Here is an 11,537-nt window from a genome sequence, read left to right on the forward strand (position 1 = left end):
AGAAACTATTTTTCCTCCCTGAAATTAACAGTGTATTATTACTTGTTGTGATTGGGTTTTTGAATTTTTTTAAAAAAATACCTTCTGAGGAATTTAATTAGCCAATGTGATTTTAAGACTTTGAATTATATAAAAAAAACAATCATTGCCTTAGTCTAGGTTTCAAGTGATTTTGACATTTGAGTCATAACATAAATAACAGACGAATGAGCCAAACAGCGGTGGCAGAAATGTGCTTCAAAAGAAAACCACTTAAGCAGATTTCCACACAGGTGTTTAGGCAAAAATAGAATCTGTCAACAGGATAAAAAAATCTTTCGTCAAATAGGTGTACGTTTTGTTCTGCACATGGATAAACATCTGGATACCTAGAAATATTTAGATATTTTAATGCTTCACTGTATATTGAATTATATGGGTGAGTCATGAATATCAATGTATATTTTGGAGAATTTGTGAATCTTAAGCACATGGGTGAAGAGAAAGGTTAGTTAAATTTTGTTGGTGTTTGGAAAAGGGTCTGATGTTGACTTCCTAGAACTGACATAGAAAACATAAAGGAGAAATGCTGAAATAAAATGACAAGGGCTCACAGGGTTCTTCCATACACCTCTTTGGGGACTTACGGTTTGCCGTGTGTCAGTGGCCAATTCAGGGCCTTGAAACATCTGCCCCCAAATCAATCATAGCCCTTGTGGGTGTGAAAGCTTAAAGGTCTTAGAGAGAGGCAAAAGAGCTCAGATTCGGGCTGCTATAGGCATTGCCCAGAACTAGGCCTGAGAGGAGGAGAGAAAGACATTAGGCTTCTGCTCTTTCTTGATCTCTGATTATTTAAAAATTCAGATAATAAAAGTCAGTGGGATTTGGGGAGATGTTTGGTTTTCAGGTTAACATTATTTCCTGCAGTTATTTTTTCCCCTATAACCCAGGGTCCAATGTGTGCAAATGGAGAGCACAAAGCGAGAAAGGATTGCTATTTTCCTTGCATCCAAATTGGATGAAAGGTAGTGGAAAATCTGATATCCTAAAAAAAAAAATTTTTTAAAAGATCACCTGGGTCACTGATATAAAGAAGCATTTCTTCCATTACGATATTATACATTTTTATTCCCTTTAAAATCAGAAATGAATAATAGGTATAATTTACAGATATGGAAATTCTGGACTGTGGCAAAGCTTTTCTAGATTACAGAATATTAAGGCATTTTCCTGTAGGGCTGAGTAGAGAGCCATGGGACTACTGATATTTTGATGGATAATGTTTAGAGACTCACTTCAATCAGAAGTGGAAATTTGAGTGATGACAATAAACTAATCTAAACTGTAACAAATAACCCATAGTCCAGTTTCTTCACCCTTTGGTCTATTTTTTATAATGAGCTACATTTCCTGATTTCATTATTTAAATAAGAAGTTTAGGGTCAGTTGGCAATAAACAGTAAAACTTCATATTTATTCAATGTATACAGAATCCTATTCCTGCTCAATCAGGCAAAATCTTATGATTGATATTAGGGGGAAGAAATCTCCAGATGAAATATATTTTAATGCACTATAATTGATATGACATTTGTATCCTGCTTAAAATAAAATTTGGAAATGAGAAAGGTAGTGATTTACAGTTTGGTAATGAAATTACCACATTATAAGATAAAATATTTATTCATTTAAAAAGACAACTATAAGAAAAGCACTTTTCTATTATAACTATCTCCAGGTAGTTTGAGGCCAAATGACCTGTGTTTTCCTGTATAGATCATTTAATTTTCTAATATAGAATAAGTTTAGCATTTTAATATAGTTTTAGTCATGGATTTTTATATTTCCTTTTCCCATACTAAGAGTTTCATGTTTCTACTATGAGTCCCTTAATCTTGGGTCCAGGAATGTGAATCTGTGGATTTTTGTGTAAAATATTAATGTGCCTATGCATTTTTCTGGGCAAAGTTCCTGGAGGTTTCATCTGATTCTAAAGTGATCTCAGGGTGATCAGGGATCCATGTGGCAGGAGGAAATAAAAGTGACACTATCCTAAGAAGCCAAAGCCCATTAGTGTCACATGATATGACAGTCCAATTTTCTCTTTTTGTCTTATTCTTTTTAAAATATTTTAGTTATTTGGGAGAGAGAGAGAGAGAGGGAGGTTAAGAACACAGGGGGAGGGGGAGAAGCAGACCCTCTCTCAGCAGGAAGCCTGATGTGGGATTCCATCTCAGAACCCTGGGATCATGACCTGAGCCGAAGGCAGATGCCTAACCAACTGAGCCACCCAGGCACCCCTTTTATTGTTTTATAAATAACATAAAGTTTACCTATTTTTTTCAGCTTTATTGATGCATACTTGACAAAATTGTAAGATATTTAGTCTATTTTGTGATATGTATACATTGTGAAAGGATCCCCTAACAAGTTAATTAATATATCCATCACCTCACATATTTATCTTTTATCCCCTCTAAATTCTTAATATTGTCCCTAGCTTCATGAATACTCCATAACCATTCTAACCTTGGCATCATCTGTTGGAAGGTGAATTTTTTCTTAATTTATTTATTTACTCATGAGAGACACACGTAGAGAGAGGCAGAGGGACAAGCTCAAGCTCCCTGCAGGGAGCCTGCTCTGGGACTTGATCCTGGAACCCCCGGATCACGCCCTGAGCCGAAAGCAAATGCCCAACCACTGAGCCACCCAGGCACATTGGAAGGTGAATTTTGAGAGACCTAAGAGTTTATGAAACCACTGGATTAAGGTTAGCGTTCTTGGTTCAAGACACTGGTTCTGACATTTCATTTTTTTCTTGCCTCTCCCTATCTTGTATTTAAAGAAAACATCTCCCCAAATAATAGCATCATCAGACATTTATTATTCATCAATATATTTCTAATTTCTAAATATCAGGCTAACTTTAGCAATATTAAGAATTTCTGTGAGCAATTTATCAAACAATTCCTGGGGCACCTAGGTGGCTCAGAAGGTTAAGTGCCTGCCTTCAGTTCAGGTCATAATCCTAGGATCCTGGGATCATAGAGCCCTGCATCTGGCTTCCTGCTCAGCGGGAAGCCAGCTTCTTCCTCTCCCTCTGCAGCTCCTTCTGCTGCTCCCCCTGCTTGTGTTCTCTCTCAAATAAATAAACAAAATCTTAAAAAAATATCCCAATACATATTTTTTTAAATGGATGGATAATGTTACAAACTAAAATCTATAAAAATGATGTATTTCTAATTGGAATACATTTTTAAAGGAAAGTAAGATTTGTGCTATTTTCTTTTAAAATTTAAAAATTTTTAGTCAGTTCACCTAAATCATACGAATGTAGCAATATGCATTAAGTTACTATTATAATATTGTGCTATGTTTGAATTACTAGGGTAGGATTTCTTTCCTTATGTTTGCAAGAAATAAATAGATAAATGCCTCCATCGAAATTTAAGAAAGATAAGAAAAGAAAACAAAGGAAGAAAGTAAAGAAGGAAGGAAAGAAGGAGAAGAAATGAATACCTTATGATAGCACTATATCAATGAAATTTGAGGGAGAGAATTACATTTATTTGAGTGTTCTTATATTTAAGCCAATTTTCCAAGCTGCTTGCCTTGAATCTGTAATCACAGATCTATACAAGGAGAATAAAGGGCTGCAGTGGGAGGTATGGTCCAAAGGAGAGATCTATAGGGCCAGTAGCTAGTTAGAGTGAAGCTTTGATGGCAAAACAAAGTTCAAAGGACTCACAAGGCGAGACTGAGTAGAAATGGTGATGTACATACAGGAAGACGAGGAGAGTGGCAGGTAAAGAAAGCAGTTGGGAAGAAATTGAGAAGTGAACAGACACACAGAGAGATGGATCATTTTAATATTGAAGATACTTCTCAGAGACCCCTCTGTGTCTGGGACACCCAGGATGCAGTTCTTTCTGAGGCATTGTATTACTATTTTTACCTTCTCTTAAGATTTCCATGAGAATCTGATCCTAGTCTGTCTGTCGGACCCTCTCTCTCTATATATGTGTTTCTGTAAGTATGTATAACTATATGATCATTGTTATTATAATTATATAATATAAATATTTAAAAATATACAATATTTTATTATTACACTCCTACCCTCCACTCATGCTTATATATAGGATCTCATCTGAATGAATCACTTTTCACTTTAACCATAAGGGTCTAACTAAAAATAAAACCACTCTGTCCACAGTGTATGGAATATTGGCTAAACCTTATAACCTCATTACCCAGGCAAGAGGACCCTGAAGCTCTAAAGTGGTCATTTCAAATAGTATTTTGCTTTAATTCCTGAGAATAACCAATATCATATATCCATTACTGTGTCAGTCCTTTTTTTTCTTTTTCAGTCTACTTTCTAAATATACCTTAATATGTTGCATTATTAACCATTATTACTAACTGTGAGAATGACCACATTATAATAATGTAAGGAGGCATCAACTTGCTGTTAGATGAAAGAATATGCCTTCAAATGTCTGGCAACGTATAATTTCAAAATATGTTATTTTAATGTTTCTAGTCCTACCATAAAAGCTCTGTCATACATTTTTTACCTATGTTTAAAATAAGGGCAAAGCACTTTCCCTAAGGGTACAATGCATTTGTGCCATAAAAATAGGAAAGTGAAAGCAAGAAAGAGGTCTCCAAGTAGAACAGATTTATGAAGATACTATTGAATTAATGAGTATCTAAGAATGAGAAGGGAAAACTGTGCTTTCTTTGCCACTAAAAAAAAATTGGCAAATGCTTACTGAAAGATAGTAAGCCCTGAGTTGTCTATGTGACAAGCATATAGGACACTCCAAATATGAAGAAACCAAATGCTAACTACTCAACCATCACCATCTGCAAGGGACTTATTTCATCCTCTCCAATACAACATGAGAGATCTTTAGCAGTTGGGCCTTCATATTTTGATAATTTTCCTGATGAGGAGGCGTCTAACCCATTCATCTTTTGCTGCCTGACCTTGGGCAGCTCACGTAACCATGCCATAAAAATAGGAAAGTGAAAGTAAGAGGTCTCCAGGTAGAACAGACTTATGAAGATATTATTGAATTAATGAGTATCTAAGAATAAGAAGGGAAAACTGTGCCTTCGTTGCCACTAAAAATAATATTGGCAAATGCTTACTGAGAGATAGTAAGCCTGAGTTGTCTATGTGACAAGCATATAGCATATGTCTATGTGACATGCTAACTTTTAGTATCCTCATTAGTAAAATGAGAATTGGATTGCACCAGGAATTTTCAAACTACCTTCTTTCGGGCTCTGTGGCTCTGAAAATTCTTTAGGGCCTGACAAAAAATGAAGTATTTTAAGTTATTCTCTTCTAGCCACCAAAATTTAAATTGCCTTGGATACCTATTAATTGCCCTGAGCCTAAAAATTCTTTCCAGATCTACAATTAAATGAATGTGTCTATACAGGCATGGAGATAAAAGCTTTAACACAGAAAAAGTTTTCTGTGACAAAGTGGGCTGGACTTAATTCCAGGGCAGCAGGGTATCTACATGAAAATATTTTGGAAAAAAGACTGCCTTTGCTCATAGAATTTAAAGTTGATTCTTTGCTCATAGGATCTAATGTTGATGTTATCATTCTTACCCATATGACCTGTGTGTTGCCATATTTTGTTCAGGGCATCTAAGTTCCAAAGGGTTACTCTCTTTGTATCAGAAACTTGTGCAATTACTAGCTTATTGTTAATTCTAATAATTCAATATACTTCTTCAAGTAAAGAATACTTCTTACACATGGTCTTTATTTCTTACACAGTAGGTATGTTTCATGTTTAAAAATGTGTTTGGCAGTATGGAGGTTCCTCAAAAAGTTAAAAATAGAACTATCCTATCATCCAACAACTGCACTACCAGGTATTTACCCAAAGAATAAAAAAATACTAATTTGAAGGGATACATGCACCCCAATGTTTACAGCAGCATTAAAAACAGTCAAATTATGGAAGTGTCTACCGACCGATGAATGGATGCAGAAGAAATGGTATAGATATGTAGCTATTATATATATATGTATATATATATGTATATATATATATATATATAATAAAATATTACTCAGAAAGGAATGAAATCTTGCCATTTGTAATGACATGGATGGGATATAGTGAACATTATGCTAAGGGAAATAAGAATCTCACTCTGATTCTGCTATCTATTCTTGCTCGTAACATGTCTTTCTAAAGCTTCTCAACCTTCTCAAATGAAAAATAAATTAATACTAAGAAGGGAAGAGAAGAAAAGATAAAATGTAACTCATCTTGGAGAAGAGTGCTAATACGTAATTAAGTTTTCGGGGAGTTAAAAAGGTATATACAAAATTTCAACTACATGGGGTGGGGCTGACGCCCCTACTGCCACATTATACAAAGGTCACCTGTATATGCATCCTGACATACAGTATGTGGAGAGACTGGGTGCAACAGAGAAAGGGACAAAAACAAAGACTAGAGATAAGATAGAAGATATATTTCTTAGAAGAGTAAGGATTCTTCCAAGTTCCCTGGATATCTAGTTTGAATACCGTCAATAGGAATCAATATATTTCCCATTGCAGCTTGCTCAAAGTAAAATGAGATCAGTTAATGAAAGAAGAAATAAGTCCATCAAAGACAAATACCATATGATTTCATTCATATGTGAAATTAAAAAAAAAAAAACAAATGATCACGGTGTAAAAAAGAGAGAAGAAAACCAAGAAACAGACTCTTAACTATAGAAAACAAACTGATGGATGTCAGAGGAAGGTGAATGGGGGGGATGGGTTAGGTGATGGGGACTAAGGAGGGCACTTGTGATGAGAACCAGGTGTTGTATGTTAGTGTTGAATCAAGAAACTATGCACCTGAAAGCAACATTATACTGTATATTAACTAATTGGAAATTAAATAAAAATAAATTTTAAAAAATGTGTTTGAGATAAGATGATGTCTGTACCTTGCATGAGGACTAATTCTAGCTGAAACCTCATCCTACCTGTCGCTGGTCTATTTATGGGCTTAAGTAATGTAGTTATCCACATTCTATTTGTAGGAGGCCCTCTTTCACTTTTAAAAGAGTGCTAATACCACGTGGTGTTTGCTATCTCCTTCAACCTGCCTGGGGTAATAGGACCAATAAGATTGGGTAAAATTATTATAAAGGACTGTATGCTCAAAATTTATTTGACCTTAACAAAGATAAATATTGGTTGGAGAATGTGGACTCCTGGATCAAACATGGGGTTGAAACAACACAAAATTTCCTAAAATTCTAAGATTCTATCATTCTTGTAATATAGGGTAACTAAAAGTTCCATATTATAGCAGGCAAACTCTAAAACTGTAAACTTCAGAAGAAAGTGAAGAAACAAAAGTGAAAGAAGAAATCTGCAAAGTGGCATCAATCTCAGAATAAACAGGTTTTCAAGGATCTCAAAAGAAGTTTGCCCTGAAAAGGAATGAGTTTTCAGGATTATTTCATATTGACAATAACTGATTGGTTCTATAAATAGAAATACCATAAGTTATTATTGTATACACTTATATACATACACACATACAGAATTAGAAAGCCAAAACATCCGATGGTAAAAACCAAATGGAGCTATGCAAAGGTGATATTTTCTATGTTTTTTTTTTTTTTTTTTTTTTTTTTTTTTTTTTTTTTTTTTTTTTTTTTTTTTATTATTTTCTATGTTTTATTCAAATATAGTTTGTTACTTATCAACAGCTTTGTAATTAAATAGAGATGTCTAACTGGACATCCAATCTTAGATATTCCATTCTTTTATTGTCTAATGTGGAAAACGATGCACTGCTGTGAGAAAACCAGAGGTTCAAAGTCACGTAGACTTCACTATGTCAGGCTACTCATGCTATTTATCTAGCTACACAATCTTGCTCAGCTTCAACCTCCTCATCTGTATAATAAGCATTCTATGTCCTTAGGCTTTTTATGAGGATAACAAAAGGTAATGTCAATAAGCTACCCACCAGAATGCTTCGCAGGTTATAGATTCTAAACAAATGGCATGTCTCTTCTCTACAGAAAAATCTTGGGTAAAAGGTATACAAAGAAAATAGAAATAAGCTATTAGCATTTTAATTTTTCTATTGAAAAACATAGTAAAATGAATATTACACTCATAATTGGCTATTAATGGCACATAAGAATCGTTACTGACACATTTATCACTTATGTGAATGCTCTGAATTCCCAAATAGGTTTATCTTAATATTTCTGCCATTAAGGCTAGGCCTTCACTAGTACTTGTGCATTATTACCTTGACGACATCTGTATAAACCATACAGAAACAACTGTATATCTAGTCTTTACAGGTGTGCATGTTCATGGAACACTATGTTTTTTCTTTTGTGGAATATTTTATTTTATTTTTTATTTTATTGTATTTTAAATACACAATTTCTGATTTCTTACAAAACAAAATACTCATCTTCAAAGTGTTACATGATATATAGAGTTCAAACTTACAATCTCTGGCACCTATAAAGTTACTTTAGATGCTTTCTTCCATATGCTGAATATAAAGAAAACTCATTAAACTGATTGTGGAAGATCTCAGTAATCCTGTTTTGTTTTCTAGATTTCACATATGAGTGAAATCACAAAAAAAAAAAAAAAAATTGGCATTTGTCTTTCTTCTTCTGACCTATTTCACTTAAAATAACACCCTATAGGTCCATCCACATTGTTGCAATAGGCAAGATTTTATTCTTTGTTATGGCTGAATAGTATTATAACACATTCTCTTTATCTACTCATCTACAGGTGAATACTTAGGTTGTTTCCATGCCTTGGCTATTGTAAATAATGCTGAAATAGACATAGGGATTCATATATCTTTTCAAATTAGTATTTTCATATTCTTTAGATAAACATTCAGAAGTGGAATAACTGGATCACATAGTAGATCTATTTTTAGTATTTTGAGAAACCTCTATACTGTTTTCCATAGGGGCTACACCAATTTACATTCCCACTAACAGTGTATAAGAGTTCCTTGTTCTCCACATTCTCTCCAACACTTGTTATTTCTTGTCTGTTTGAAAATAGTCATTTTAACAAGTGTGAAGTTATACCTCATTATGGTTTTGATTTCAATTTTCCTAGGAATTAGTGTTGTTGGACATCTTTTAATGTACCTGCAGGCCACCAGAATGTCTTCTTTGGAAAAAAATGTCTATTCAGATCTTCTGTCCACTTTTAAACAAGGTTGTTTGGGTTTTTGAGGTTGTTGTTGTTAGATATATGTGTTCCTTGTGTTCCTTTTATACTTTGGAGATTAGTTCCTTATCAGATGTATGATTTGCAAATATGTAGTAGGTTGCCTTTATTTTTTAAAAAGATTTTATTTATTTATTCATGAGAGACACAGAAAGAGAGAGGCAGAGACATAGGCAGAGGGAGAAGCAGGCTCCATGCAGGGAGCCTGATGTGGGACTCGATCCTGGCACTCTGGGATCATGCCTTGAGCCAAAGGCAGATGCCCAACCACTGAGCCTTCCAGGCATCCCGGTTACCTTTTTTTTTTTTTTTTTTTTTTTTTTTTTTGATGATGGCTTCCTTTTCTGTCCATAAGTTTTTAGTTTGAAGTAGTGCCATTCATTTACTTTTGCATCTGTTTGCCTTGCCTTTAGAGTCAAATCTGCAAACATTGCTTAGACTGATGTAAAAAAACCTTATCACCTATCTTTTCTTCTAGGAATTTTAGGTATGCAGGTCTTACATGCAAGTCTTTAATCTGTTTTGAGTTAATTTTTGCATATAGTATAAGACAGTGGCCTAGTCTCATTCTTTTGCATGTGACTGTCCAGTTTTCCCAGCACCATTTGTTGAAGAGATGGTCCTTTCACCATTGGATGTTCTTGACTCCTTTTTTGAAAATTAATTTTCCATATATTTGTGGGTTTTCTTCAGGGCTCTCAATTCTATTGCACTGATCTATATGTTTTTATGCCAATACCATACTGTTTTGATTACTATAGCTTTATAGTATAGGGAGTATGATACCTTTTGTAGTATCAGAGAGTGTGTGATACCTCTAGCTTTGTTCTTCTTTCTCAAGATTGCTTTGGGTATCAGGATCTTCTGTGGTCCCATACAAATTTTGGAATTCTTTCTTCTTCTCTGAAAATTGCAATTGGAATTTTGACAGGGATTGCATTGAATTAGTTGATTGCTTTAGAGTAGTATGGACATTTTAACAATAAATCTGTGAGCACAGAAAATCTTTCTATTTATTGTGTTTTCAATTTATTTCATCTGTGTCTTATAGTTTTCAGTATAGGTCTTTCACTTCTTTGGTTAAATTTATTCCTAGGTATTTATTCTTTATAATGCAACTGTCAATGGGATTGATTTCTTAATACCTCTTTCTGAGTTTGTTAATTAGTGTATAGAACTGCTGTAGATTTCTGTATGTTGATTTTGTATCCTACAACTTTATTGAATTTATTAGTTCTAACATCTTTTTTGGTGACGACTTTATGGCATTCTATATAAGTACCATGTCATTTGCAAATAGTGACAGTTTTACCTTTTCTTTCTGTTTGGATGACTTTTATTTCACTTTCTTGTTTTATTCCCATGGCTATGGCTTCCAATACTGTGTTGAATAAAAGCGGCAAGAGTGGATATCCTTGTCTTGTTCCTGATCTTAGAGGAAAAACTTTCAGTTTTTTACCATTGAGTATGATGTTAGCTGTGGGTTTGTCATATATGGACTATACTATGGTTAAGTACTTTGCCTGTATACCCGCTTTGTTGTTGTTGTTCTTTGATGTTATTCTTTTTAAAGATTATCTATTTATTTAGTTGAGAGAAAGAGAGAGTGAGAGCAAGAGAGTGCTGATGGGGAGCTTGATTTGGGGCTGGATCCTGGGACTCCAGGAACATGACCTGACCTGAAGGTAGAGGCTTAATCAACCTACATACATTGTTAAGAATTTGTTGTTGTTTATCTAAATGGATGTTGGATTTTGTCAAATGCTCTTTCTGAATCTATTGAGATTGTCATATGATTTTTATCCTATTTTTTTTTTGCTAATGTGGTGTATTATGCTGATTGATTTACAGATGTCAAACTATCTATGCATCCCTAGAATAAATCCCATTTGATAATTTAATGTATGTTCCTTTTAATGTATTGCCGAACTTGGTTTGCTAATATTTTGTTGAGGATTTTCATAACTATGTTCCTCAGGGATATTGGCCTGTAATTTTCTTTTCTTTTCTTTTCTTTTTTTTTTTTCTTTTTTTTTTTTTTGCTGTGCTCTTGTCTAGTTTTTGTATCAAAGTAATGCTGGCCTCATAAAATGGGTTTTGAGGCATTCTTTACTCTTGAAATTTTGGAAGATTTTGAGAAGGATAAGTTTTCATCTTTGACTGTTGGGTAGAATTCACCAGTGCAACTATCTGAATTGGAGTTTTTGATTACTGATTCGATCTCCTTATTAGAAATTGGCCTACCCAATTTTTTTTTTTATTTCTTCATTATTCAGTCTTGG

The 11,537-nt window shown here is 34.0% G+C and overlaps 1 protein-coding gene across 8 annotated transcripts in view; it reads right to left on the reverse strand.

The window, feature by feature from the left end:
* Positions 1-11,537, reverse strand: part of KHDRBS2 (KH RNA binding domain containing, signal transduction associated 2) — a 569,820-nt gene that overhangs the window by 297,383 nt on the left and 260,900 nt on the right. The gene's annotated exons all lie outside the window — the stretch shown is intronic.

Source organism: Canis lupus, chromosome 12 (assembly GCF_011100685.1).
Source record: "Canis lupus familiaris isolate Mischka breed German Shepherd chromosome 12, alternate assembly UU_Cfam_GSD_1.0, whole genome shotgun sequence".
Lineage (NCBI taxonomy): Eukaryota > Metazoa > Chordata > Mammalia > Carnivora > Canidae > Canis > Canis lupus.